General features: G+C 43.0%; 1 protein-coding gene across 8 annotated transcripts in view; it reads left to right on the top strand.

Moving 5' to 3' along the window:
- Nucleotides 1–25391, top strand: part of CADM1 (cell adhesion molecule 1) — a 318714-nt gene that overhangs the window by 29690 nt on the left and 263633 nt on the right. The window lies entirely within an intron of this gene.

The following is a 25391-nucleotide window of genomic DNA, read 5'->3' as shown; positions in this document are numbered from 1 at the left end:
TTAGCTTAGCACCTGTCCTCCTCGTCGTTTGCTCCTGCTTGAAATTTTTGGTTTCGTGGAAATGTCTTTGGAAGAGATGTGACAAGTGGATCTCCTAGAGTTATCTGAAATGTGAAATCAGTTTTTGTGGGTTTTTTTTCCCCCTGCATCCAGGCTATTAATTACCAGACAGTGTTATCAGTATCTTGAACAAGGTATAACATTCTCTTCTCAATCTAGCGTGGCTGTCTGTCATTTTCCTTTTATTTTTAAAGAGAGCAATAGCAATAGAAGTGTGTTCCTTATACGGTAAGAAAAGAATGTTTAGGATTTGTGAATGTGAGAACACAGATGGGCTAAGAGAGACTTGCATCCAGATGGCTTATGCGGGGAACTTGGTGAGAGGTGAGAGAGTGACACTAATGTGGCAGTGAATAATAAATTAACATTGCAATATTGGCAAACTGGGGGATTTTGAAGAATGGTATATTTTACTCCTCATTTTTAAAAACTAAGCTTGTCCTTGGATAGGCTAATAACTAGATGCACATATACCTATATATAGTGGTAGAAACTTCTAAATATATATTTTGATAGTCCTCTCTAACGACTGTAGCCTCGGCACCCTTCACTGAGGTAAACTTGACCTATAACTTTACATTCAGTGTACAGGATAACGATTGGAGGTGTGTATGCATTGTGAAATCAAGTGAGTCTAGCTGTCACCGTTACGCAACTTCTTGTGATGGCTTTTAAGATGGCACTCTGTTCTTACATATGCTTTTCCTTCTGAGAACCCATTTATTTATTCACTTTCTTTAAAAGACCCAGGACTCTGAAATCCCTATCTACATTCCATTGTTAAACTTATTTTCCCTCTGTGGGCCCCGCTGTCTGTTTAACCGTGGGATACAACTACCAGCATGGCCTTTGGGGACCACAAACTTAGACCCCAAACTATTTCTCCTCACCCTTACAAATAAGCAACCATTCTCAGTTTCCCCTCCATCTTCTAGAAGACAGACTTCCTCATTGGAGCCTCACAGTCATTTTTGACCTCTCTGTCTGGTGAGTCCATAGCCAGTTTCTGCTGATTGTCTCTATGTGGTTGGTTTGGACCCAGCCCCTCTCACTCCTTACCCTGCCTCCATGGCCCCTCGTTCTCTTCCTCCCTTCCCTGATTGACAACCACCCACTTAGCTCAGTGCCTGCCTGCTCCTGTACATGAACCGCACGCACGCCAAGTCAAATCTTGTTTGTTTTTTTAAAGATTTTATTTATTTATTTATTTGAGGGAGAGAGAGTGAGGGGGAACAAGCAGGGGGAGGGGCAGAGGGAGAAGCACACTTCCCACTGAGCAGGGAGCCTGAAGGTCCAAGACCCGGGGATCATGACCTGAGCCAAAGGCAGACGCTTAACCGACTGAGCCACCCAGGCACCCACGCCAAAGCACATCTTGTTTTATTAGCCCTGTTCATGCCCTCATGCCATCCAGAATTCTCTCCTTCTCAGCCAAGATCTCTGCAGATTCATAAGGGCATAACTCAATTGCCATCTCCTCCTTGCGATCCTCCGGCCCACTGCAGGTGGGCATGCTCTCTCCCTGCTCTGATTCCCCCTGAAACACAACCAGCATGGTGCCCAGGCCAGCAGCATCAGCCTCTCCTGAAAATGCTCAGCAATGCAAATTCTCAGGCCCCACTCCAGACCTGTGGCGTTGGAGACTTTTGGTGGGGTGGGGGGGAAGGGCAGCAAGCAACGTGCATTTAACGAGTTCTTCAGGTGCTTTCTTGTTTGGTCTAGGTACTTCTTCCCCAGGGCTGGGTAGCCTTACCCTATTTCTTAGCTTACTCAATTTCTTAGCATCTGTCGTCTTTTTTTTTTTTTTTTTTCAATTTGAATACCTCTTTCTCTTTTGTAGCCATTTCTAATTCCTCACTTAAAATATCGGGCTCAAGATTCTCTTCCTTGAGAGAGGCTCAGTTTACTCTCTGAGTAACAGTGGTTCAGTGCATACTGTCCTCATTTCTCCTTGTTGGTCATGCGGCTCCTAAAGGGCTTTGGTTCACTTGCCATATGTATGTTGGTAGAATGGTGTCATGTATTCCCTTAAGCTAGCATAGGATACACTTGTTACACATTTTTGGTATGTCAATTTTGCTGGAAGATTTGAGAAAAAACTTAAAAATAAAAACCATAAATATATTACCATGTAGAATAGAATGTAAAATGGGCATAACATTTTAAGGTTGGCAGTGTTCTGTACTCTGGCTAGGTCTTAAGGCCCCAAGTGTATTCAGTCATTCCCTCTCCGCTGGTGTTAGAGGTGTTCTGGTTGAAGTTTGAGACCCTTTGGATGCTGTGAGCAAAGGAAGCCTGCACAGCAGACAGGCCAGTTTTGATGTTTGGGTCCTTTACATCCTAAAGTGACCGATGCATATGTTTGGCCTGTGTTTCCTCATTTGAAAAAGTAGGATTCGGGTGTCTGGGCGGCTCAGTCGGTTAGGCATCTGACTCTTGATTTCAGCTCCAGTCTGATCTCAGGGTCCTGGGATTGAGCCCCGCATCAGGCTCTGCGCCCAGCAGGGGAGTCTGAGGATTCTCTCTCTCCCTCTGCCTCCCGCCACGCCTCCGTTCTCTCTCTGTCTCTCTCTAAAAATCTTTAAAAAAAATTAGGATCCTATTGCCTATTCATATGATTGTTGGATTGCAAGGATTAAGATTTGGTAGATAATGTACTTGCACAATCCCTGTCCTATATTAGGGGCTCTAGAAATGGTACCTTTTATTATTAACTCCACTAGCACGGGGTGTTATGTTTTTTGTGTTTTTTAAAATATCCTTGCATCAAAACCATTCTAGTCTCTACATAGTAGGCACTTAGTAAAGGTATTGAGTGATATATAATATTTCAGGGTTCTGTTCTTTGCGGGAATCCCAATTTGTACAGGGCTTTGAAGTTTTAGTGCTTTATAATTGTTAATGAATGGCAAGAAATATTACTTGACTTTTTGACAAATGTATTGCATTTCTTAAAATTTTCCCATTCAACTTTAGTTTTAATGCATGATAGCTTACTTTCTAATAGTATCTGTAAGGTTTTTATGGTTTTTTTCCAGTGGAATAAATTAGGCTAGCTAAATGGGCTTTTTGACACAATGCCCTACCAAGAATGTTGTTTCATTGTCAATGGCTAGTTTAATCAGGACTACTTGAAGACAATTTCAAGCTACTCTGGCACTTGGTTCTTTATTTAGTTTTTATTCTGAAACATCTAATTAATGGACCTGTCTAGTGGTCTACATGGAGGCAAGAAGGTGACATTATGAAAAGTTTCATCATTATAATGGCAACTCACAATCCAGACAAATGTTGTAGTTTACAGAGTACTTTAATGTGCATTGTGTGGTATCTTCCAACATTCTATGAAGTAGGCCTTATTAAATTTTGCTGAGCAGAAAACTGATGGTCAGATTCATGACTTGTTTTACCTTCCAATTCTGTAACTTTGGACAAAAGCTCTGGAAATGGAGGATACTATGGTTATAATTAAACCATTCCACTTCCTCATGGGTTAAGAGACAACTTAGTTTTGTGCCATCCAGAAGCCATGGCTCCCACACCTTGTTAACCTGGCACCAGAGTCAGGCCACCTGGGGTTCCAATCCTGGTCCTCCTACTGCCTTTCTTTGTGACCTTGGGCAAGTCATTTAACCTCTCCGGACCTCAATATCCTCATTTATAAAATAGGACAGTAGTGTCTACCTTACAGAATTGTTGAATTAGGTTAATATGTATAAAATCATTAGAATCATCCCTAGGACATAGTAAGCACGGGGTAAATGTTAGCTATTATTATTATAGTGGAGTGGTTGAAGTGCCTTCTAGGAAAGGTAAGTGATTGTACTTAAACATAACTCTAATTATAGAAGTGGAAATCCAAGCTTACATAAGCATGTGTTCTGACAGAACTGTTTGATTCTTAAGCCGGCCTCTAATAGGGTAGAATATATATTTTGCATTTCAGGTAGGTACCCTGCCCCCTTCCGGATTTTACTGTAGACTTACGTTCATTGACTGACCCTGGGATGAATGAAAGTTTGGCGCATCTGATTTCTGTCTTTAAAAATTCAAACCCCAAAACTCACAAGAGAACTATAATAAGGTCCCCCCGCCCCCCCGCTTGCTGGCAGATTCTTTGGCCTTTCTGAAGGAGCCGCACCCCCCTGAGATGTAAGTACTTTAGCCATTTCCAGGATAAATAACTAAGTTATTAATTGCTTTCTTTAGAAATTTTAGTCTTCTCACAAGTGTAACAAATATCCTATTTACGAAGATGTATCTGTTCTCCTGGATTTGGCAAATCCCGTGTTCTGGGAGAGCCCTCGTTATTGTAGCGAAAGCCCCAAATCTGGCTGCCCTGGTGTGGCTTCCCAGTTCTGTCTCATCTCACATAATGTGCTTTACAGTCTTATTTGTAATTTTATGTGTAGCTTGTTTTTTTTTTTTTTTTCAGTGAACATGTATCCATTTTACAAAACATGGAAAAAATGTTAAATTCTGGTACATGTTGGAAGTAGGGAGCTTTGCAGATTGCAAATTCTTCGTTTCTACTTTCTTATGGATACCATATGCAGAATGTTTTTTAATGAGTCTCTTTGTATATGAAACCCACAGGCTGAGTGTAGCACCTGGTTATGAAATGAAATACTTACAGAAATATATTCACTTTTAATTTATTAATGGCTATAATCAAGATGAAAAGCTTTTCTTAATAATTAATGTCAAGAAGAGAGTGTAAACTTAAGACAAGTTTATGATTTCTCTCCAGAGGATGCATAGATGTGACTTGGTTTATGATTTAAAGAAAATGTTTTTTTTCCTTTTGTTTGAAGGTCCTTATGTTTCAGCCTTGGCTCGCTGTAGAGTTAGGAGTAAACGGTACTGTTTCTGTAAACACATTCACTCTTGAACGAATGAGAATATTTTAGATGTCTTTCCTCCTTTTGAAAAATGTTTAAGATTACAATGGTATTGGTCCAAGTGGCCCCATTATGGCTCCTCTTTTTTCCATGCTTCACAGCCCTGTTTTAGAATGTTTCCCTTAATGCCTTGGTATGCTTAGTAAAACTCAAAATGGAGACGTCCTAGAAAGTTGGGTGGCCTAGTGAACATTTAGGAAACACTTTGTGAAAAACTGGGCATCTTCTCTACTGGTTCAGGTCTCCACCCATCATTTTGGGATCATGGCTCTTGGGAGGAAAGCGCAGGCTTACCTCCTCCAGCTTTTCTACCTTCAGTCGTTTGGGTTTGCGGGTTCGAGTGTATTCCACTCCGTGATCGGCAGCCTTTGTGCTAGATACCCACTCTGAAGTGTTCCGTATCGTTTAGAAGGTCGAAGTAGTCATCAGTGACTGAAGCCTAATTTAGATTTTTAAATCGAAGTCATTGTTGAAGAAGACTGCTCTTCCACGGCAGACGTCTTCCGCATATCACGAGTGTGTTCATCAGAGAACAAGCTCTCACCCGGTCTCTCCTAATATAAAAGTGTTTCTAATCCCTCTTAACAGGTGCTGCCGCAGTTTATTTATAACCAATGCATTAAAATGAAAAATACTGAAAGAGCCCTAAGTGGAAGGTGGCTATTGAAATATTGCCATATTTAAATTATAGAATTTTGTCAGGCCGATTTGTGGAAAGGACGAGTCGATGTTGGGTCGTAAGTGATGTACTCACTCACCGGCTTCCTGTAAGTTTGGAAGGTGCTTTCTGCAGTGTTGTATAAGGGAGTCCTGCAAAGCTGGGTCTTGCCATTGAATTGGTTGCTCATTTGCATATTCATAGTCACATTTCTCTCTGGCCAGCTTTTATGCTCTTTGACATTTCTGATCTTTATGAAGCGCGACATACGTTAGAACTCTGTTGGCCTTCTAGACTTACCAACGCACCAAGACTTGGGCTCCTCATGGAAAGAATTGTCAAGAATGTTTCATTTAACCCCTTTCTTTCCAGTCCAAGTTTGATCTCACACGTAGGGAAGATGAACGTACACGTTCATATCGGTGCAGCCTGTTGGCACAAAGGCGTGTCAAGCATTTGAAATTCTCATTGCCTTATATTTTTACCGCATTTTAGCTTTCCTTAAAAATCTCGCCGGAGACTGAAGTAGTTGGCTGTATTAATGGATGTTTATGTTGTCCTGTGACAGCTGGTTTTGCTAATTTGTTTTTACAGGGCAGTTTATAGTAAATGAATGGCATGCTGAATATTTTACTGAGATTTCAGATTATCTAAAGAATATTTTCCGGTTTACTAATTGGTAGATAATGCTGAGTACATTGATGTTGACATGAGCAAATGGATTTAAAATGATTTGAAGTGAGCTTCATTAAAAGATGCTCTAATCACAGTCAGCAGGAAATGTCAAACTAGTTCTGCCTTCATTCACTCTGGTGGACCAAGAACCTTTGTAGACGTAGGGTGTTGAGTCCTTACGGGTCTGGTGTTAGGGCAGTGGAAATGATGGAGGCTTTTTCATAGCATTTGTGGCTCTTAACGTCTTTACCGGCAAGTAAATAACCGTACAGGTAATTAATAGTTTATATGTTAAGTGAACATCTCTGAAAATCCTGGTTGTATTTCTGGAGTCCCATAATGCATTATGGATTGGATACATGGAAATCATGTTTGCTGTCCACTCTGAACTGGAAGGCAGTAAATTACTTGGGACCCATCGCAGCAGAAACCTATTCTAGAATTAATGCTAATGGGCTCCTCAGAACACCAAGGAAATCCGGGCAAATGCATCTTAAATTCCCTCCTTAAAACTTAACTTCAGTCCTACTTTTCATTCCTGTAAAACGTTATTGAGACGGTTTGATCAAAATTGACCACTTGGAGGGAAAAAATAAATCTAAGGATTTTGAATACAGGAGGGAAATAGCACAGTGAAGAAGGCAGATTCTGGAATTAAGAACCTTCAGGACTGGGACTTAGCTTTGCCCGTTCCAGCGGTGTGACTCTGTGCCTGGTAACTTCACTGGTCCGAGCCCTGGCTTGCTTACCTGTGGAATTACTTCTCCCTCATGAGGGTGTGAGAATATCTGTATACCTACATCTGTCTGTTTAGATCTATAAAATGCTTATTGCAATATAAGGCACTTCGTAAGGGCTCTGTCAATGTTAGCTATTGTAACCGAAGTAAATTTATTTCCTCCTTGAGATTCCTATGGGAAGGCTGTGGGCTTCATATGCCAAGGCATTAACCAGACCTCTTCTTTCTGCTGATTTTAAGTTTTATAAAAGCCTCTCCTGTCACTGAGAACGTAGCTGTCTAGAACCACTAAAAAGTACTTGATAAGGATATGATGAGACTACCCCCCCCCAGATTCCTACAGTACGTTATTGTGGAAGCTTGCTATAATAATCTTATTTTTCTCTTTGAATCCCATCAAAATGCCTTTTTCCTTCAAGCCCTGACATAGTACGCTGGGGTAGTAGTGCTCCCAGGCGGAGATCAAGGTCTCTAATCATTTCACAGTAAAAATAATATGATGCAGGAGTTGGTATAATGCTAATGAAATCTAGCTACATGGCAAGCAACCGGTTCTTTTCCATTTCTTCATTAGCATCAGATTTGCCCTGCTAAGCAGTTGTACGGTTTGGGTATCTCTTAAAGAGCACTTCCGTGGGTCAGCCTGACACTGTAACACTGTGAGCTCCATGCTAGATAGACAGGAGTGCCTCCTGGAAATCACTTTAAAGCATCATACCAGATTAGGAGATTGATAAAGTATGCTGATACTGGCAGAGAATGTACTGGGCCACACAAGCAACAGCATTCAGTGACCCAGTGTTGCTTCTAAGCTTCTAGCTGTATTACATGCGGATTTGGCCTTTGTGCTTGAGTAGAAATTGTCTAACTCAGCCATGCAGGGTTCTGCAGGATGGCTCGGAGTTGGGTTTTTCCCTCCTACTTCAGGCCACGGTGTTTCAGAGAGGGGAGGGAGAAGAACAAAACAGTGTCTCCCTAGAATGACCCTATAGCTTTTCACTGGTTCCTGTAAACTGTTCTGGAAATGTAATAATCTGGGATGATTTTGAGTGCGGGACAACAGCCTCTGTTGACAACACCAAATGTGGGAAAAAAAAAAAAAAGGCACACTAGACTGCAGATGTGGTCTGTGGGTTCATATAGACTTCCCTCATCAATGGGGAAATGGGGCTTAAGTCAGGCTTAGAAAATGAGAAAAATGCTTAAGGGACATGACTAATGTCTCCAATGTGCACTACGCTACATAAACCCATTATGCGCTTTAATTTAATGTTCTCTATAAAGATTCAGGACCTGTCAGGGAAAGGAAAGAAACAAGCAATCCATCTTCAATGAATTGTGAATAGACTTTTATATATTTTAAAATACACATTCACCTAGAACATACTTGTCCCTTCGTTCAGTTTTCTCCACGTCTGGTCCATTCCCTATCTTGCACTTTCACTACTCAGGCTGCTTGCGAATTGTTTTGTTCAGCGAAATAAGACTAATGTGTTAAATATTTAACATTGCTAATTGATTCGATGTAAAGGAAAAGGGGTAGATGTGGAGTGCCTCCGGCCTCCGTCAGACTCTAGCCAAACAAGACTGCCGCAAGGCTGAATTGCAGATGATTCATCTAGGAGGAGAATACAGCATTTCTTACAAGGGCTGATGGGCCCAAGTGGGGGAAGAATTCACATGCACCTGGGAGCTGGAAAACCGAGTATTTCTTTCTGTAGAAAATTTGGCTCCCCGCCCCCCCCCACCTTTCAAAGCTTTTTGTTTTCAAGCTTCAGGTGTAGATTGGTAAATGACCAGGTGGCTGTGGCTTTTCATCAATGTCCTCTCCTTTTGCAGGTGGGGAGCCTTAAGACACTTACCTGTACTTCACAAAAGCAAGCTGAAATTTGCTGATGATTTTAATTGATGAGTGAGGAAGTAGAAACCCCAGTGGGTCAGTGAGAATTTTTCCATTATAAAAACATAACCTTTCCTAGAGTACCCCATGGCAGTGAAATGTCAGGTGCCTGAAATTTTACAAAGGAAGGGCAGGCTCTGTATTAAGTTTCCTATAATAGGATTCGGAAACATGAATGTACATATATATTTAATTCTCTTTTAGAGTTTGGTTGGCTGCTGTATGTAGGTGAAAATTCTGACAGCGACATCACTTTTTGCTTTGGAATTTTTTTTTTTTTTTTTAGTCGGAGACTGCTAAGGACTGTTAAAAGATGACTCAAGACCAGGAAATATAAATATTGTGGCTAATGTTGCTACTGGGAGTTAGTCTCTGCTATTCTGTGGGAGAGGTGATCGTGAACTGAGGCAGGGATAGACTTAATTTCAGTAGTTGTGGTCAGAAGAAGTTGGTGAGATAAAGCAGAAGGGGCTACCGCCTGGAGTCCGTGATCTACCCCCCCCCCCGGAGATGCAGGGATGGCCTTCAAGCAGGTGTGTGAGTCTCCTAAATTGCTTGCCATGCTCTGTGTGCATTTTTCTGGAAGGATCCATGTTTTAATAAGTCTTAAAGGGTTGGCACTCTGAAATCTCCCGCCAACTGTCTTAAATGCCTATTTTACAGGTTACTGTGAACTTTCCTAGGTCAGGTCATTCCCTTCCTATCATCCCCCTGCCACGTCACCCCATCTTTGCACCTTTCCGCAGAGCAGAGTGAGGTCCCCTGCCTCATTTCTGCCCCTTTTACCCTCACCGCCTCTTAAGTGTGACCCCTTGAAAAAAGGGGCGATGTAGGTGCGAGTCCTGCTGACGGACACCCGAACTTGAAGGGCCTTCCTGACGCCCTCCCCGCCTTAAAGTCTGTGCAGGCACAGAACAATTAAGTCTTCTTTGATTATACCCCTTACCTTGTTGATACTCAAGCCATTTCCCAACATAATGAGGGTTTTCTGACTTCCTTTCTCTCCTCCCTCCTCCTCCTGCACGCCAAAAAGAAATTACTTGTAGAATATTGAACAGGGTAGGGTCCTGGGTCTGTGCTCCGGTGTTCTCTGTTTTAATTCTGTAGCAGATGAGATGCAGTTTTTTTCAGCAGAGGCCGCCCATGACGCCGGTCCACCTTCCTGCGCCCAGGTCACGGTGGCCTGCAAACCTAAATTGGGTGGCTCAGCAGAGGGAGCACCATGCTGTGGCGTCGGAGGGCTGGCGGATAAGCCAGGGTGCTCACATTCCGCGGCCGCATGCTGTGCAGGTGGCGTGCAAGGCTGCATAACATCCGGCTCGACTACTGCCTGCCTTCTGCTCGGGAGCCACTGATTGCCCCAGCCAAAGCACTCCCCCCCCGTCGGAGAGCGGTCCCCCAGCTTCCCCTCTGCCCCTGCCCTGCCCTGAAATGCTGCCCAAGGTCACCAGGCACCCGTGGCCCTTAGGTCAGTTAAGTACGCTCTCCCTCACCTGCCTTCTAGCATGTGGCGCCCTTAACTCCTGTTTCCTCTTAAAAACTCCACTTCTTCTGCAGCGAAGCTTCCACCTTTTTGGGTTGGCTTTTTTTGGGTGGTGCTGAAAGAGCCCAGTGCAGGCTCTTTTGCAGTGTCCCGGCTAAATGTTTTCCCAGTGTTTTGTCCTCAGATGTTTTCTTCTATCATTTCCATAGGCCCGCTCTGGTATTTTAGACCTCATTCACTCCCACAGTTCCAAGGGTTGCCCTTTCCAGCCTGACCGCCCCCCCCCCGCCCCCACCGCCTTTTTTCTTTCTTGTTTAAAGAAAAAATAAAACAAACCCGAACTGCATTGTCAACTGCCTGCTCTTTTGGCATTGTCTTACTGCCCCCCCGCACCCCCAGCTCCTCTTGTATGAAACAGAACTTCTCTCCAGCCATTGCTGGTCTCTGTTCCCAAACCAGTAATACAAATACACCAAAAAGACAGAACCCCTAATTAGAAAAGCTGCCCCTGCAGCCGCCACTCACGGAAAGTCCGGTCATCCTAAACCCGGCCATCCGAGGGTTTCGTTCTCCTTCCATTCCTAGCTCGCAGTCCTCCTCCGGGGCGGGCCCACGCTGGGGTCTCCGAAGACCTCTCCATCTTCCTGCCCTGCCGCAGGGGCCACTCGTCCCTAGGTTCTCTTGACCTTTCTGATAAAACATTTCTTAGGTCCGACTTCCCATTGCCAGGGCTCAGGGTCAGCTATTTATTCCCTTGGGGCTTTTGTCCATACAGACCCCGTCCATCCCATGCTCTGCAGACCGATTTATCTTCCTTAACGCTGTTGCGATCACATCTTCAGTGTCCTAAAAGCCAATTTCTTTGGCCTGCTGGGCCCCCCGCCTGCTCCCTGATGCCAGTCTTTGTCCCAGTTGGTCATCCACTGTTTGGAGGCGCTTACCCCCTAAGACTCTAGTATTTATCTTCTGCCATATCCTTATATTGAGATATTATTCCCCCTTTATATAAAGTTTCTGTGCGAAGATGAAGCCTTCCTTGATCACCTTGGCTTTATCTGAACTCCTTATTCTTGAGATTTACTATATCCCATTTTGATTAGTTATTTGCATCCATTTTATCCTATGAAACTATAAATACTGACAGAATAGGAGCTTTATTATATATATATGTATATATAGTAATTTTGTATGCCACCTAGCACGGTGCCATTTACAGGTTAGGGGTCCAATAAATATTTATTGAAGGAATTAATGAACTCCCACACTGAAATTCTACTTTAGGTTAGCAGTCTACCCCAAAGTTACTAAAGATCTGTTCCTACCAAAGATCTCTTAGCTAATTGTTTTTGGAGCGTTTCTACTTGGCCATGCAAATTAGCATGGGTTCATAGGCTCAGAACCTGAAATAAATTAATCCATATACTTGAAAACAACCAGGCTGTGGTTGTATGAGGGTTTCAGTAAAGGAAAAATGGGGGACAGCAGTGACCAGATGTCGCTATAAGTGATGTGCTCTTTTTCTCTCCGGCATGTGGGCAGTGTAAGGTGCCTTTTTCCTCCACTTTCATTACTGCTGTTACCATTCTGTTTTCACCGTTTATTGTCCCTTCCAAAGAGATACTATGTGTATGGTGCATTTGAAGATCTTTGGAGGGAATTCTGAAAGCCCAGGAGTGCAAAGTTAATGCATGGCTTTTAGACCCTGAGACTTGTTTCTGCAGCACTTGGTTACTTGTGGGAGAGGATTTTGTCAGACTTCCCAGTAAAGCTGCATGTAGCCGAGTTGTATTGTTTCGGGCTATTTGTACGTATTGTACTGTGTGGTATTGTACTGTGTGACACACACACTCGCAGCACCTGCAAAGCCTGGCCTTCCGGACTGATCTTAAGAGCTGTTTACAGTTGTGGCAAACCAATACCCGTGCCCGAAGGGAAAAAGTTTGCACTGGGAGTAGACCTTAATGAAAAGAATGGGAGCGGGCCTGTGCCTTCCTTAACCCTGCGTAGACTGGCTGCTCCATAGCATTTGCTGCCAGGAGGTAAGATTGAGCTGCTTAAAAAGCCGAAGCTTTGGTGGGAGCTTTCTCTAGAAACAGAATCCTCTTTGTGAACCCCCCTGCCAGCTGGAGGGAGAAAAAGGTGCTAGTGGTTCAGGTGCTGCTTTGCAGGTACCAAAGCACCTGAGGACGTGTACGGTTCCAAAACTTAAATCCTATTTGTGGGAAATCAGTAGAGGGTTTAATAGAAGGTTAAACAAATTATACAAAGACACACAGAAAGTCTGGCCTGAGTATGGAAAGGCCAGGAAGTCTGAATGTTATGGTGAAGTACTTGGAGGTAATTTATTTCTAAAATTTATTGAGCCCACTGAAGCATAAACGTGAGGATAAGAGAAACCATATGCGCACATATGGTCCAGAATGAAATTCTTCAGATTTCCGAGATGGTTGCAACCAGTGACTAAGCCATTCTGAATTAACTTTGTGTGTGAAAGTCTTTCCAATTTAGTCTCTTCAGGTTCACTAGTGGTGGGAAGACAGCTGGTCAACGCCCCCGTTAGACTGGACCTTCCAGGAGGGAAATAAGCCCCTGCTCAGCCTGGCTCTCGCTGTTGCTGTCGGGGGCGGGGGGTGAGGGGGTGGGGGGCTGGGGGGGTAGAGGAGAGCCCTGCATCAGGTCTGAAAATTTTATCCCTAGCTTTTGGTTTCACCCCTGGGAAAATGTTAATTGTGAAAAAGTCTAAGACTATAACCGGAGAATAATGCTTTTTTGGGGGGGTGGGGGTGTTCAAGTTCTCTGGTAAAGCTAGGCCTTATGGGGGATGGGGGGTGGGTGGAGTACGGGCAATAAGGAGTTCGTAGTAGAGCGTAATCTGCAGTAAAATCTAATCAGAGGAAGAATCTAAAGGAATCAGACTAGAGACAAATCGCTGAGTGGAGTACAGACGTTCATTGTGCAGCAACAACACTCCCTTCCATTCATTATTGCAGTTATAATTATGGGACCCAACATATCTAATTGGCACGGTGTCCTCTGCTCTACTGAATAGATTGCATTGTTCCTGTTTAAAAAAACCCTTCTGCATCCTGAATCCATGCACATGTTGCTCTTTGGCTCTCGAGAGGTTTCTTTGTTTACATGATGAGTGATTAACTGAATTGTGGAGTCTTGCTATGCGTCATCTGCAAAGATGAAGGGGGGGGTAATCTGCTCTGCCCTAACTTTGAAGGGCTTTGATTAATTAAAAAAATCTATTAGATCTTTGAGTACGTATGCCTTCACTTAGAAAATGGAAATAGCAGTGGAGGTTGATATCTGGGCTAGTCTTTTTTATCTTGTTCCAGAGGACCTGTTAAAGGCAGTGACGTCTGGTGGGATGTTGGTGGTGTGTGCGTGAGGTTGGGAGTTTCAGAAAACGTGTTCCTGAAGAGGTGTGTGGTTACTGAACTCCTATAAATGAGAGCATTGCTAAGTGTGGCTGGGGGAGAAAAGGGACCTTATGGAGGACTTGTAGGGGAAGGCTAGAGACTTTTTCTGACTTGCAAGAAATGCATGCATGGTCGGGGCAGGTATATCATCCTGTCACTGTTACAACTAACGGATATGAACACACACTGTCTGCCGGGCATTTTAGACACATTGTCTCACGGACTTCAGCCTGTCTAGTGTCTACTGTTATCCCCACTTTACTGATGAGGAAAGCGAGTCTTGGGTGGATGACTTCATTTTCATGTCTGAGGATCACACAGCTAATGAAGCTGGGCCTTGATCCCGGTAGCCTCTCGCTGTGAAGGCCTTGCCCGGCTTATGCTTTTTGCTGTAGAACATCCTGGGAAAGCCTAGCTCATTGTTCTAACGCCTTTAATTTCAGTCCTGTTGTTCCTCACTACAAATAAGCATTTATACTTTGGAAGATGGGAGGTTGACATGGTTTAGAGAATTTGCGGTGCCTTGGAGGGGGACTGGAATCCCTGGAAGACCAGCTTGTTGCTTTTCCAGCTAAGACTGACCAGGGGAAAGAGGGGGACACAGCCAGAACTGTTTCCTCCGAGTGCCACAGGTAGTCCTGCTCTTGGATGCAAAAGGTCTCTAGTTCAATTTCTTGCTGGAATGGATTCTTCACAAATAGGGATAATCCTTCATTTGATGTTTCCTCACATGGATTCCTTCTGTATTCTGCACTGTCCACACTGGGCTTTGCAATTTTTATATATTCTTGCCAGAATGCGCTTATTCATTAGCTGTTTTTATTAGTGTTACGGTTGAGATGACATTTTCCATTCTAAACTCCAATATTCTGTGGCTTTTAATTTTACAAAACAATTACCTATCAGGCTGAAACTCCTTAGGCTGGTTTTCGTCTCAGAGAAGAGATCTGGGGGGAGGTTTTAAAGTCTGTTCCACTTTTCTTGGCAGCCTAGACATTTAGATTCATGTAAGTGCTCTTTAAATAAAGTTGCAATTGCTTAATTATTTAAATAAACGGGAGCTGAATTATTCAAGGATTTTTCTGGCAAGACAAAAGGTTCCGGATTTTTCCTCCTACCCCTCTACTCAGAATTCTTGGTCCCATTTTGTGCTGGCCAACTAAGAATGAATTTCTCAGTCGCGTTTTGGACTATCTGCAAATCCCAGGCGTGTTTTGGGGGAGCTCTCATGTAGGTGAAGCCCATGGATCTTAAAAGTCCAGTTTAAAATTTCTGTTGATACCCCAGTGCTTACTTCAAGTTATGTTTTTTTTAATGTAACGTTATGGTTAAAATGAAGACCTTTATCACGTTCAATTTGTTGAGCACCTACAATATGAAAAGGAGAGTAGCAGAGTGGAGAGAACAGTTTGGGAACTTGAAAGACCTGGGTTTGGAACCTTGACCCTGGCATCCATGTGGCTCTGCCATTGACTTTGTAGAGTTACTTAACCGCTCTGAGCCCACCTCATAGGGTGGGGGAGGGGATTAGGGAAATGAATGCAAAAGCCTTTTAGTAGCTTGCATTTAGTAGACACTCAGTATGTAGGAACTAATGACGTCTGTGCCAGGCACTGTGCCAACTCTGAGGAGTTCCGAGGTGGGTAAGACCAAGCAAGGTTCCTGTCCTTACTGCCTGGCAGTGGCAAAGCATTTTAAGCAGAGGGAACAGCACGAGCAGAGAGGTAGGTTTGGAGCCATGAAAGTCCTTTGGTTATTTGGCTAACGTTCCAGTGTGCCTAATCTTAACATTACTGTAATTGGAAATAATAAACTGATACGGTGTTTCTGAGGTTTAAAATACACATGACATCTGTTATTTCATTTGATCCTTGCAAAAACCCTATGAGGCAGATGGGGATTACCGTCCCTATTTCATAAGGGATTTGAGTGATTTACCCAAAATCATAGGTAGTAGAAGAACTGGGATCAAAGCTCAGATTTTTGCATTTCCCGTCCTGTGCTCTTCCTACTGTAACATTCAACGGATTGTATGTCTTCTCTATATACACAAGTGCTAAGCCTTTAATGATAGTTTAATGAGACTTTAAGAATTTTCTTTTTGCTTAAACATTTTCACTCAAACTCCTCTGATTTTAAGATAAAATTATACAAAATCAAATTGCGGTTGTATTTTAGCAACATATGTACATCACTTGTGACCTTGTAATTAAAAAAAAAAAGGTGTAATCGTATCCTCCCTCCTGCCTTCATATTGTAGAGTCAGATTTTCACCTCTTAATTTTACTTGAAGTGACTCCGTTTTGTATTTGTACAGAAAGCACAAATCCCTGCTTATACAGATCTGCTACCCAGTTCTGACTTTCTTCTCCATTAGTGACAACAGTACATCTTTTATAGACGTATAGAAGAGAGAATAGATTACTGTTCTCTCTAAGGGCCGGCATTTGTTTCACTAGACTTGATTCAAACATGTTAGATTTTTGGCTGAAACTGTTAGGATTGTAGCTCTTTTGCCATCATTGGTTTTTCAGAAGCAAATGCATGAACGAGAAGCAGCCCCCCCAGTCCCGACCCCACCACCATTTGTATTCTCTTTGCTCTCCAGGAGCTGTTCCCCCGTTCCAACTGCAGGATGTTCAACACAAAAGGCCAAAAGCATGGCTCCACTTCTTAGAGAATACTTAACTTGAACCCTGAAGTTGCTTTTGGACCCTGCCAGTTATTGGCATTTCCAAACAGGAATGCAGAGCATGCATGCACTCTCAACTTGATCCTTGGATACAAAATTACTGTGAATGGATAGAAATGCCCCTGTGCTAGCCACCTGCGAAATCTTCACTATGTTGGGCACACAACAAATTAGCAGGCTCTTTCCTCTCGTGAGGAAGGGCATTGAAAGGACCGTTTTCTTTTGGTTTTGCCGAGAAGAGAATTTAAAGGCGTTCCTTTCAGTTAGGCAAAAGGCTGGTCAGGTATGAGTTTTGGCTGTGCTCGTCACAGAGCTCGTGCGGCTTCCCTGGAATACTGAAAGCTTTTCCTGAGGGTCTCGACTCTGCTGGAAGGAACCTTTTCCACAATTGAGTCCTCGATCGTGTCAGGGCCTTTGTTCACATTTGGTATCTTCAAGTACATCCCAGAGTTTCCTACCAGTCACTGTCTTGATATTTTCTTCTTTTTCCCCCGTTTTTTTCTTTGAAGTACTTGTAAGAGATACTCCTTCTCCCTCTCCCTACACTCCTCCCCCTCCCCCCTCCCCCCTCCCCCCCTCTTATTATCAAAATCCGTCAAAGATTTGGAAAAGAAATGATTGAACTTTTCATTGGTGGTTGCTCATGATTTCTGGAGCTTTGTGTATGAGTGAGACTTTCTAAATTCGTATTTTGACTTTTGTAATTGTGAAAAAAATAGAAGGACCTCAAGTCGATAGCTGATAAGGTGCAAGAGGGATCTTAATAGTCTGAAAAAGAGAGCCCAGAAAGAGCTGACTTTCCCTCCCTTGAAGCCTTTTCCAGTCTCACTGGTTAGAGAAGCTCCTCTACCCCCATGGGATGGAAGGAAGGTCTGAAACTTTCTCTCCAGTTCAATCCCAGGGAGCTGAGAGTTTCTATTTTATGTGCCTTCTTAAATTATGAGCCAGCAAGAAAGCCCAGAGGGGCAGGGAAATAGTTTCTTCCAGAAATATCAGAAGCTAGGGTACAAGACTTGTCCCCTAAGACAGGTGGACAGACCTATAATATAAACACCATTAGGAGGCATATCTTTTAGGCTGAGATTTGATTAAAGGAATGATCCCTGACCCTCTCTTGTGGTGCCTAACCTAAAATGAACTCTAAAAGGACCCAGTCTGCTCAACTTCACAGAGGAGGTGTAGCCTTGGCAAGTAGGCAAGGAGACCCTGACCCTTCGATCAGGAATGGCAGGCATTGTACCTTACGTCCCATCTCTTACTGGAGTTTAATGTGCTTTTTGGCTTGTCATTTTGCCAGGAGCTTTCAAGGAATTTGTAAGGTGCTATGATGTAGTGTCTTTCCATTTTATGAGGTTACACTGAAACTCTTTTCCTTGACCCTGTGGCAAAACTAGCTTCTTAGGGTTTGAAAATATTTTTTAAAGTATAGCACAGAAGTGAACATGAAACACTGAAAGAGAAATGTCAGCCTGGCAAATTGTGATTCTTCTCCAAGAGGAGCAGTTTGCTTCCACCTCGACTTATACGGGGCAGGAAAGTATCTCTTGCAGACACTGCTGAGGTTTTTCTTAAATTCCTCTGCTTTGAATTGTGTCTCTGGGAGCCATTCATCTTTGTCACCTGCTTTATTTCTGCTATTTTTAGCCGGGTGCCAGAGACCTTACAGCTTCCTCAAGCAAAGGATAAAGAATTAAGATCTGTTGTAAACAAAAGCTCATCACAGCATTGGTTTTTTTTTGTTGTTGTTGTGTTTTTTTTTTTTTTTCTCCGCGAGATCTTCCTTCAGGTTTTCCCTCTAGTCAACTTTAATTGCTTAGAACTGGAAGACTTAGACTCTCTCTAGGAGAGAGACCTGTGTCCGTTCGGCTTCCACATTCTTGGAGACGCAAGGCCTTTTTTTTTTCCTTAAAGAACATTCTAGAAGAGTTGAGCAATAAAGGACTACTTCTCTTCCATCTTTATTTTCATATCAAAATGCTAAGCCATATGTAGTCCTTTAAAGAAATGTGGGTGGAGAGCCTTCTAGATCTAGGAGACTCTATAAGTTGATGCATTTTGGAACGTACCAGTCTTTGTTTAGCTCAATCAGTTAATCTTGGGGCTAAGGAATTATAGCGTTTAAACTTCATCTTTCAGGCTGCAGTTTGCTGGAGGTGGATACTTATTTTAATGGTCACGAGGGCTTGCCTCTTTGACTTGGATCTGTGAGAAGGAAGAGTTTTTGGTGTAACTCTTAACCACGTCTGAGAAGAAACGGTTCAAGGCCTGTGCCCCATGATGAGTGCCTCTTTCTCTAATTACTAAGTAATTAGATAAAATTAATCCAGCTAATGAATGTGATTTTTATCATGCAAATGTTAGATGCTTAAATGTTGGGTTTTTTTTCCCTTTAAGAAAGTGAGGCTACCTCCTGAATCATTTCTTCCATCTCCGTATGCATCACTCCCATCTTCCTACCCCTTAAAAATTATTTTGGAGACTGAAGTATAATATTTCCCAGTAGTGCTGTTTCTTTCCTGTATAAACTTTGTTGTTTACATTTTTCTTGATCTTTTGCAAAATCTAGTGAAATACTGCATATGCACGGAGCCCAGAAATTGTCTTTTATTCTATTTTCCAAGCTGAGTTTTGTGCTGGTCTTCTTTTTATCTCTCCATCTCTGTTTGCAGGGCCGTCTGTTTCCCCCAAGTGTTAATGTAAACACATTTTATTTTGAGACAGATCAGTTCACTTCCCTCTGGAAATCCATTCCTATAATGTGGTAAACCTCAATATAACTCTCTGGTCCGAATGACATTTCATAACTGTGTACAAATCAAACATACTGTTGATATTAAATGACAACATTTAATGCTTATGTCAACAATTCACTTAAGTCTCATTTCATTAAAATACTCCTGATCTGGAGAGAAGCTGCTTGTCTGAGCAGATAAAGCACTTGGCTTTCACCTCTAGTTTGCAGGTTAAAGTATGTACGGTTGGTGAGCTCTAATTCAGCTGGATTTCGTAGCTTCTGGCCAATGGGATTAGAAGGGAAATCTAGTTCACATCATCAGAGGAAACCTTTGGTCACCTGGACAAGAGAGCATCAAAACCAGAGATTTTCACTTTATTCCCTGTGTAAGTCAGCTTGTCTTTGGGAACGATTTCCCCCAGAAAACCTCTGAACTAAGAAAGTTAAATAAGAAATTAACATGGTTAAGAAAGTTAACACCGTTCACTACTGGATTTATTCTCCCTCCCTTCCTTACCCTTCACAGCTGGCTTTGGGCCCTTCCCTCCTGCCTGGAGGCTATTTTGAGCACCTTTTTGTTCCCTTCTAGCACTGGATGCACTCCTGTCCTTTCTTCTTGAGAAGGACCTTGGGGCTTCAAGGACCCTCTTGAGGGGACTGGCTTTGTTCTCTGGAGCGTAACCCTCATGTATGGATCAGTCTTTATACACATGTACTCCTCTGACTCCTTACCTGTAGTTAGGAAAGAAGCCCAGCCCGGGGAGGAACCCCTGTCTTCTGCCTAAATCAGCAAGGCCCTGTGCTTCCTGCCCTTTCGTGGTCAAGGGCTCGCCACTTCAAGAATAGCCTCTTTGTTGGGCTTGCTCGCATCTTAGGCTGAGTCGTCTAACACCGTAAGTGGTCTGTGGGGGGCGTTTGAATAAATCCTAGTTGTGCGGCTCTGTGAACAATCCTGTGATGTTTTTGTCTCCTATACCTCACCGAAGTTGAGGGCTTGTCTGCAGATCCCCACTGAAATCCTAACACACACCGTGCACGCCCTGTGAAGCCTCAGCAAAGGCAGGGTGGCCAGGAGGGCAACGTGAGCCCTGTGGCTGTGAGTAACGGACATCTCCAAATGGCTCCAGGTGGGAAATGCCTGGGATTGTGCTGAATTTTTACATACCTGTGCAAATGCAGGAAGGCCCAGAGATAAATGAGCATTCTTCCCGTAGTGAAACAGCCATAATGTGAAATGAGCGGCTGTTAGGGTCCTCTCAGGTCTTGATAACTTGGGGAAGGCAGATAATTAATACAACGAAGATGACAGTGGGCCGTAATTGGCTGTGTATTATGGAGTTTAGATGTCGCCTTCCCTTCTATCTCTGGGAGAAGGAAATTGCTCTAGCATATGTGTGCAGAAGACATAAAACTTGCTACAGCAGTATTTTTATTTCCAAATTATTCTTAAAGCTATTTAAAAGTCACCACAGAACGTGCTTTACAGAAGCAATTTCATGGCTCCTTTAGGTTTTTGTGTAAATCCAGATAACTGAACTGTTAGCCCTGATTCATTGTTGAAAAGGAAGGATGCACACCGCAGCTGATGGTGGAGACTGCGTGGGGCTGGAAGGGATTGGGGTGGAGGAGGGACTGCGTCAGGCTCTTCAATTCTTTCAAAGAATTTCTGTTGTGATGGGTAATGGAAGGGGCATTTGAAAGATGATCGTTACTCGAGAAATGTTTCTGAACTGGAAACTTGCTAACTTTGAGTCCTGTTAATACTCACTGGCAATGATGGCCATTTTCCATTCCATGAGATCAATTTGGAACTTGAGCATAATTTTATTTCTGCTTCACAGTTCTTAAAATCCTGTTTGGAAATGTCATTAGGAGGATAAGGGATGTAATGAAAAATACGTTTTCTCATGTACCAAATCAAAGTGTATAGTTATGGAGCTGGCTATCTATACTGAACAACAGTTTGCAAAATGAATCGGCTGCTTTCTGCATTTGAAGTTGTAGAGTGTAAAATTCAATGAGACATTCAATAACTGGAAAGATCTCATCAGCATCAAGGATGCATTTAGCAGGTCTCCTCCCACCGTATGACTGGGGTGGAAGCACAGTCTAGAACCAGGAATAAAAACTATGGAGGAAGGTAAGAATTGTGGGCAGCCTGGAGGCGAGAGGAGACCAGGGACTGAGTGTGCCTGGGAACCCAGACTTGGATGCAGGTGGAAAGAAACTGACAGAAGGATGGGCCTTCGGGGACCAGCATTTTATGAGAATAATGCTCTTGTCAGTATCTTCCATTAAGGCCTGAAAAGTTATCTCTTGAAACTGGCATCTGTCAGGCCCCTCCTTAGGGCAAAGGACCATATATTTAGTGGTTGAATTTGCTAGGTCACAAAGAGGGATGATGTCGGATTCCCCTGTAGTATGGAAACACGTAGTGGGGGTGTATTTAAAAAAAAAAAAAAAAAAAAAAAAAAAAGGAGCTTCCTTTCTACCCAAAGTTCTTAACAGCTTTTCCGAGTGGGAAGTTATTCCATAAACAAATGAGTTAAATGAATGAACGAATGGAGGAATGAAAACCACGTAAGTGCCAAGGTTTGTTTGTTTTCTGGACAGGTTTTGTTTGCTATAGAGAGATCTGGCAGAATCTTGTTTTTCCTGGTATAAAACGAAAAATCCAACAAAATGCATACTTAAGGGGTTGTGTGTATGTGTGGATTTCACTATAATATATGGGATTGTTGAACTCGCTAGAATGTTTGGAACTATAAAGTTAAGCCATTTTGAAATATTGCTCTGTTGCACAATGGCATAGGGAAATACATGTTTTCGTATAAAACACCGAGAGCATTAAGTGATGACATTGCCGGGAAATGCACCTTGCCATCTCAAACAGTAGATGTAACTTTTGAGAATGCAAATAGGAAGAACTCACAGTGGGGACATTTCACAAAGCTCACCTAATCTTGAATTTTCTCCACCTGAGTTTTAAGTAGGGGCTGTTTCTGATTATGGCTTTTCCAGGGGGTATAAAACAGTTTTACAAGACTGACCTTAAATGCAAAATGGATAGTAATTCAAAGCCCTGAGGGGGGCTTAAGAAATGAAGGTAACTTACTGGTTTTGGCAGGGAAAGGGTTGGCTGGTAAGACCATTGAGCCTCTTAGCTGAAAATGCTGACAAGCTGAGCAGAATGCATGTGTGTTGTCCCAAGCACAATCATTATTTTCATTGGCAGAATGTATTGCTCACAGTTTTGGGTCGTCCGTTTTGTCAGTAATTTAATCTAGGTCAGAAAAGGCATGGGGTAGAAGTGCTATTGTGCAGGCTTCCCTGGCAGGGTCCATTCCAACTTTTAATGAGGAACCATGCTTTATATTGGGGTCCTGTGGTGGCTCATAGTATCTATTTTGGCGTGTTTTAAGGTGGGGGCTAGCTCTTGAAATTGGACAAGGTGCCTGCCTCAAAGATGAGCTTTTTTTTTTCCCCCTTCCCCTTCCTTGGTCTCTGCTCCTTGTTAAATTGATAATTAGGTGAGACTTTTAGACAGCAGTAGAAATACAGATGACATGGGATTCTGTCAGCTTTCCTTGCAGGGGAAGAATAATTCGGAGGATTGGAAATAAAGAATTTGAAGACAGAACCTTAATACGTTTGAGATCTTCTATATTTTTGTTGTAATTTTATTTCACGATATGTGCCAACAATACATGACATCTTGAATAATGTATTTTTATATTCCTTACCCAAGAATTAAGCCTGCGCATTTACAAGATGAGGAAATGTTGGCTTTGTAATATTGCTACTCAAACCATTCTGTTTCTTTCTTTCCCCCGGAGCAGCGCTCTTGCCTGTCTCCTAACACATTCTGCAGTTATCAGAAGATCAGTACTAACGGTCCATGTTTTCTAGGATTTTTCCCCCCAAAATATTGTGGTTTATTTACTTGAGAAAGGAAGAAATGAAATGGTTACTAAAATTGTTGAAAGTTTCATATGCTAATGAACTTGGTTCTCTAGATCATTTTGGGAATATCCTTGGCAAGTACAAGAAGGTATTTTCACACCTTGTCGCGTTGTTTTTCGGTCAGCCAAGGAAGTTGCAGAAAGAAATCTCAAAGCTGCAGGCTGAACAAGGGGACACTTAATTGTATGGCAGCCTTCATTTTCTCTAATCAGAAATCTGGTAGAATGTGTTGGGACATTCTTTTCTTATTCATTACTCCGCTTACACCATATAGGGATTTTTGTAGTACAATAAGTTCATGTTCTGGTCAAAGCAGAATGAGGAAGGGAAAGGATTGCCTTTTAAGAATCGGGATGAGAAGAACTCAGCATTGATAGTTATTATGATACATGCTGCTTATTGAACACTATATATCAGACTCTCGTGGAGGAAACTGTATTAATCTGGGTCCAATCAAGAGAGAAACCACACAGTAATTTGAACAGGGAAAGTTCACTTACTCCCCATTTGGGATAACAAGGGATTTGCTAGTAAGAAGCAACGAGAACTCTCAAGAATCTAGAAATAGCAGATACAAGCCACAGCCAGGACACTGGGGCTGAGCTAGGGCACCCAAACAACAGCCCCCTTCCTCTTACCCCAGGCGGAGAGCCAGACTTTTGGGGGGGGGGGGACACGGCCATAGCTCAGCGCTGCAGAGAAGCTACTGTGGTGCTGTGGAACTTGCTGGAAGTTTGTCCTCTGGGATGCTGGGCAAAACGGTTCATGAGAAGGTCCTTGAGGCATTTTGATACAAAATCTCCTGAGGAGGGTGTTGGGGGAGCTGCAAGGCTGTGTATGCTCCTGGTTGCCCTGCTCTGTAGGAACTGGGACCTGGGACTTGGCACGGTTTTTTTTTTTGGGGTGGGGGGAGTGCTGTTCCTTCTGCAGTGTCCCTCTAGCGCCCTCTACTGACAAAGCTTAACATTGTGCCGTGTGTTGAGGGAAAATATTTAAAGGGTCCAGATCCATTTTCACAGAGCAGGCATAAAGGGTGAATTTGAAGTTGAGAGGCAAGAGGCCAGTAACCGGCAAGGGAATCTAGGCCTCTTATTCCAGAAATCAGAACTGGGTATTGTTTCTCTTCTTACAGGTGAAGAAAGTGACTTATGCTCAGAGATTAAATGACTTATTTTTGGGCCAGATAGCTGATAAATGACAGAGCCACATTTCAAACTCAGACTTGTAGTTTTAAGACCCCTGTGCTCTCCACTGGCTTCTTTGAAATACACTGATAGTCCAGCTAGACACTAACACTTGCACCAGACATTGTAACTGAGACCACCATGTCGTTGATCCTATAGCACACTTCCCACTGGTCCTAAGGCTAAGGGGAGCAATGTGGACAACTGCCTGTTTGGCTTTTACCACAGATGATCGGACTTTTGAGACTGAAAGGAATAGATAGTTCCTATTTTAGTGGCATCCCCGAAGCCCCTTGTTACCTGCGTCTTATTTGTGTTCTTTATCACCTTCTGGCTCCACACCTGTTTGGCCGTTGGACCGCTAGCTCTCTGAAGGACAGGGCAGAAGATGATGATGGCTCTTGGCTTTTGATGTGAGTGTTACCGCCCCCTACCCCAAGACTTTCTTTCCAGGGCACCCTGTACTTGATTGTTTCCTGGTTGAGTCTGAATTTCCAGCCCCCCTCTTTTCGGAGCCTCTGAGGTCCTATTAGGCTTCCTATGTTTACCTCATTTTGGATAAGAGTTCTAAAAATGATAGAATAAGTCGGTACAAGAAGGACACCTCTTTTACAAAAATCTGAGTTATGAAACTCTCTTTTGCCTTTGGGTGAGTTACTTAACCTCTCTGGGGCTTAGTGCTTTCATCCATCCCTTAATCAATAAAGGGGGATGGCCTTTCTAAAGCTTCTCTCAGCTCAAAAACACTCAGTGACCATTTCTAGTTTAATATCTTTTGGCAGCAGTTCCAAACATGTGAGCTTTCAGTTGCTCGATCCTGTCCCTGGCAAGTAGTTGATGAATTACAAATAAATGGAGGACCGTGTGATGCACTAGTGGAAATATGGCTTTGAAGGCAGACCCACAAGGGTTAACTTCTTAGCATCACATCTTAGCTGTTTCATAACAACATAGCCAGCAACACATCCTAGTTT

The sequence above is a fragment of the Zalophus californianus genome, chromosome 11 (assembly GCF_009762305.2).
Source record: "Zalophus californianus isolate mZalCal1 chromosome 11, mZalCal1.pri.v2, whole genome shotgun sequence".
In the NCBI taxonomy this organism is placed as follows: domain Eukaryota; kingdom Metazoa; phylum Chordata; class Mammalia; order Carnivora; family Otariidae; genus Zalophus; species Zalophus californianus.
Note: the sequence above shows the minus strand (reverse complement) of the source record. Positions and strands in the feature narration are given on the sequence as shown.